The 5,442-nt window shown below is 37.6% G+C and overlaps 1 protein-coding gene across 1 annotated transcript in view; it reads right to left on the reverse strand.

The window, feature by feature from the left end:
* Positions 1–3,246: 3,246 nt before the first annotated feature.
* Positions 3,247–5,442, reverse strand: part of OCRL (OCRL inositol polyphosphate-5-phosphatase) — a 2,544,778-nt gene continuing 2,542,582 nt past the window's right edge. Inside the window, exon 24 of the mRNA XM_044057236.1 lies at positions 3,247–5,442. This exon is cut by the window's right edge and continues 1,743 nt beyond it. The gene's annotated coding sequence lies outside the window, so the exon portion shown is untranslated.

Raw genomic sequence — 5,442 nt, forward strand, 5'->3', positions numbered from 1 at the left:
ATGTCTTGTAGATAAACAGGATAAAAAAAGATCATACTATCACTAAATTTTGATGTCCAAAACTGGTCACAGATCCCATGTTTTGGGGTAATCAAGAAAAATAAAGAATGGAACTTCCCACATTCTAAATGTAGGACACTTCCTATGGCATTTATGTACAAGAAAGCTTTTCTTCTGAATAAAGAAAATTTATGAGCTGCTGTGAGGGACTGTGAATGCTAATCTCAGACTTCTAGGATTAGAGGTCATAAATTATGAATGAGTGGAAAAGAAAATTACATGCCTCTGGGATTACAGACTGTGTTCCTTGTTAACCTTGTTTTTTTTTCTTTTAACTTTTTGTAGTTGCATTCATCTGGTGTGCTTAGAATGAGGAACACTTGGGTCCTCTCCATATGTATGGCAAAGGTTAAGTACATTATAAAACCGTAATGACACCTCTGGATCAGAGCAAAGACCTCATGTTTTTAAAGCAGTCCCCATGAAAAAAGAACCAAGGCTGATGTCTACAACAGTCCTAAATGTTATGAACCAGATGTGAAATCTCTGAGGATTGCAAAATTTGAACTTTTAAGCCTGAGCAACCAGGCCAACAGCAATGTCATAAATGGCTCACAGAGAATGAGTGCAGGCAGTCTTCAGGAAAGGAAGGAATTTAGACACAGCCCCTGGAATCCATTTGGTAGAATTCCTAGACATAATTACCCCTTCATGAACTGATTCCACAGAAGCAGGAGTAAAATGATTCCCTAATTGGTCTATGTATTTTAACACATTTTTACTGTATTCATTTCATTTTTATTTTCAATAATAAAAAAATGTCTGTTATAATCATGACATATCAAGTATAAAAAAAGATATAGAATAGAAAAATATTCCAAAAAGACAAAGTAGGATCACATACAAAATAAATATTCTAATACAATTCATTCATTCTCTAATGCCTACTTCAGTGCTTATCCCAGAAAGCAATGAGCATACAGCAGAGAACCAATTTTGGGTGGGACTATTAACACGTGCCCGTACAGGCAATTTAAAGGTTTATCATTTTACCTATTGACATGTCTTTAGTATATACAATGAAACCAGAGACTGCAGAAAAACGTCAAGCAGACACAAGGAAATACAGAAGTCACCCCAGCTGGGAACTGAATCACAAAATCAACTGCTGGGAGGTAGCAATTCTAACGACTGCATGATTGTGCCACCTTCAAAGCATCATTCTAGTCATGACACTAGGTAAAGACTTTCCTCGTATCAAGAATACTATATGGAAAAAGATAATTTAAAAATAAGCATTTGGAGGACAGGTAAACTTGCGAATTAAAAGACAATGCAGTAATAAACACTGTAACAGTCTAGGAAATCCTAAATTGCTGAGAATGAAAGTCAGATAATACAGAAAACAGCAGCATTCTTTGGATTTGCAAAAATTAAATGATGTTTGTTGAATACATTTTTTAATTACAGACTTGTAATAATTTTGAAAGTAAGATGGCATAACAGCCAAAAAAGAACAGTTCCTTTATAACAGCTGCAAATGCCAAGCTTCTTATCTCTGCTTGGTACGAAATGCCACAAAAAATTTGAGTGTTCGGGCCCTACATGTCTCTTTGAGAACAACATTTGAGGGGGCAATTCCTCTAAGTCATGATGATCTCCACTCTAGGCAATATTCAACACCAGAAATTCTGCCTGAAAACATTCTGAAAACTCCTCCAAATACATGTCTGCAAGTGAACTGATGAATGTTCATATTACTGAGTAAGTGTGTGTACACATCTTCTGAAAGGATGGTGCCCAATTCAGGATTACTGCCTTTCCTTCCACGAACTAAGTGTTAGGATAGGATCTGGTTCACCATGGATCAAAAGTGCATTGAATAGATAATACGAGAATTAATGAAGCAGGCTCAAATCTTCCAAATTCTCTGACTAAATATTCAATTTTTATGGCAAAATAACTAATTTTGTGCCTATTATAATCTCCCCTTAATATAACTATTTCTTGAAGTTAGGGCAACAAAAGCAGAGGTATTTTTTTCTCCGTGTAATCTTCCTACATTTCTGATTTCTTGAGTCCATAAATCTGGGTTACAATTCCTGAAGATCTGCTAAGAGCATCACATGATTGGTAACTTAACTGCGCAGCAAAACTCCTCCCACCTTAGCAGGCTGAAGTTGTCTTCTTAAGTGACTCAACCTCATGATTTCAGTCACTTCTTTATACTAAACACTAGAAAGTTAATGTCTTGTCACGCGTAGTATAAAATATGCAACAAAAGGCCAGAATACTACAAAGCTCCTCAAAATAAAAGACTCTTGTCTCTTTTCTAAAAAAATCAGAATTTGGGAATTCTCCACTTCATATTTCAACACTTTGTACAGTGACTCATGCTACAATTGGAAATTAGTGAAGCACTAGGGTAGACCAGCTAAAAAAGTAATAACTAAATTGGCCTACACTGATGAAGGAGGCAACTTGACATTCTGGGTTTCAACAGCCTCCCTAAAGTGCACTTTCATTGGCTAAGAGGACAACACAGTTAAACAGCATGCATTTATCTACCAATCGTCAGAGTATGTTACATCTCTGAAGAAAAAGGTTTATCCTGACTGGGGTGTGTGAGCTTTCCTTGAGTGTCCTCCCAAGCCCAAACTGTTAAATGTCAACAGGACTCGCAAACAAGACTTCAGTGATGTCAACAGGACTCGCAAACAAGACTTCAGTGATGTCAACAGGACTCGCAAACAAGACTTCAGTGATGTCAACAGGACTCGCAAACAAGACTTCAGTGATGTCAACAGGACTCACAAACAAGACTTCAGTGATGTCAACAGGACTCGCAAACAAGACTTCAGTGATGTCAACAGTACTCGCAAACAAGACTTCAGTGATGTCAACAGTACTCGCAAACAAGACTTCAGTGATGTCAACAGTACTCGCAAACAAGACTTCAGTGATGTCAACAGTACTCGCAAACAAGACTTCAGTGATGTCAACAGTACTCGCAAACAAGACTTCAGTGATGTCAACAGTACTCGCAAACAAGACTTCAGTGATGTCAACAGGACTCGCAAACAAGACTTCAGTGATGTCAACAGGACTCGCAAACAAGACTTCAGTGATGTCAACAGGACTCGCAAACAAGACTTCAGTGATGTCAACAGGACTCGCAAACAAGACTTCAGTGATGTCAACAGGACTCGCAAACAAGACTTCAGTGATGTCAACAGTACTGCAAACAAGACTTCAGTGATGTCAACAGGACTCGCAAACAAGACTTCAGTGATGTCAACAGGACTCGCAAACAAGACTTCAGTGATGTCAACAGTACTCGCAAACAAGACTTCAGTGATGTCAACAGTACTCGCAAACAAGACTTCAGTGATGTCAACAGTACTCGCAAACAAGACTTCAGTGGCAGATGAATTGCAGTCCTGGTTACAATGGACCATGAAACGTTTGACTCAAAACAAATCATACTCAGAAATGGCTAGTTTTCTCTTACTAGAGCCAGAAGAGCAAATAAATGAGAGCAGCTTTTGTTGACATGGACTTTGGTACAGCAAGTCGAGAATATGACCAGCCAACACATTACTAAGTGCACTGGGAAAGAAGACAAGAGACAGGTAAACAGCAATGTAGAAGACAGATGAGGATTCAGGGGAGCTAACCAGTTAACATCAAATATCTGACAATAGGAAGTTGATACAGTGACCCTGATAGCATCAAAGTCAAACAAATCATTAATGGTGATTTAACAAACTGCAGTCAGTGACAAGTCCAGCTGCAGAAAACAGACTGCACAACACAAGGTTCTTAATATCACAGAAAGTAATTCATGCTTTTGATGATGTCTGACCTGCTCAACAGCAGATAAAGATTTTATAACTAGAAAGTACTGGAACAAAAACCGTGGCAGCAGATACCTGGTTATCAGTGTACCCAGATTTTGAGGGGAAATTGCTATAAAGGAGAACTGCACCCAAAAACTGAAAAAACAAGTTTTTCAGTATATTATGAATTTTCTTTTCCATTATTAATGTCTCTGCATCAGAGGGGTCTATGTCAGCCTATTGAAAACATAAGCCCTCGAATGGCTAAATATTGTACAGAAAACATCTTTACTGAACATTACCGAACATCAGTAACAGTGAAAAAAAATCATTAATAGACTTGCATCAGAGAAAGAGGTTATTTTTTCTAATTTGTTATACCCAAAACTGGCCGGAAAGGGGGCTGCCATGGGTAGAGTGATTTTGTTTTACAGTCAATGCTTTCACCTCCCTAATGCCACTTTAGAGGGACAGGGAGAAATCTTTATGAGAATAAGGATAATTTTTGAGATTTTCTCTCATCAGCTTACAGCAATATAGTGACTGACTACTTCTGATGGTCATCAGTCTCTATTTCTTATTACTTTGCTTCCTTTGATTTATATTAGGGACCATCTCTGATGCAGCATTTCAAGGAATGTTTGAGTGACAGACTTGAAATGTAGCTTAGTTAATTGTTCTTTTCAAAATAACAACTGTAGTTCAGTGTTCAAGTATTAGAAATCTGAGCCCTAATTTTAACAGGTGCTACTTTCGTTTGCATCTAACAAACTAAGCTTGAAAGCCTTTCTTTGTTCAGACTCCAGGCTATACTATATATCTGAGGTGTGAACCTGGCAATCTGTGATGGATAATTTACATGTGTAAATACCAATGTTTAAGATACACTATTTTCTTAATGGTTCTGTAGTTGGAATACGTGGTCAAACCTAATTACTTTGCCACTGTTAGTAGCCTTCATGATGCAACTGATGGCAAAAACAAACATAGGCAAGAAAAGCAAACAGAAATAAGATCAGGCAAAAAACAAATGGAATAATTATTAAATTATGCTTTTCCTGTATCTGATGCATTTAGTGCTGGGTTACAGGGAAGGCAACTCACTTTTTGGAAAGAAAAACTTGGCATTTGGATGGTGTTCTCTTTTAAATGAGCAATAATTAGATGAATGGTTAGAATACAATTAATTTTGATGTAGAAGGTTCTGCATGTGCTGTCGGGTAATAAGACTGATTCTAGTACTTGAAGTGATGCAACTTGCAGAAGAAACCAAAATGTGAGGGTACAATGCCTTAACGTTTTTCTTTTTCTGCCATCAGGTGGTCAGAGTTGTTTTATTGCCGGTCTTGGTGTTTCAAATTGTAGCCCAACCTCTCAGATTCTTACAACTTAACACAAAAATGGGCTGAAAGGCAAAAGGAAAACATCTCAGAAAAATAATGCTGCAAAAATTACTAAAAGACTTGAGCTGCTAAGATGCCTGAATGTAGTATGTGACACCATTTAGAGAACTGAGTGAAGACAGCACTTGTCTCTTAATACTAGCCAGTACAAAAACACTCACTGTTTGGCCTTCCCAAGAAGCTGGGTTCCTGATAGAAAC

The sequence above is a fragment of the Protopterus annectens genome, chromosome 15.part0, assembly GCF_019279795.1.
Source record: "Protopterus annectens isolate FY-2018-M chromosome 15.part0, PAN1.0, whole genome shotgun sequence".
Taxonomy (NCBI): Eukaryota; Metazoa; Chordata; order Ceratodontiformes; family Protopteridae; genus Protopterus; species Protopterus annectens.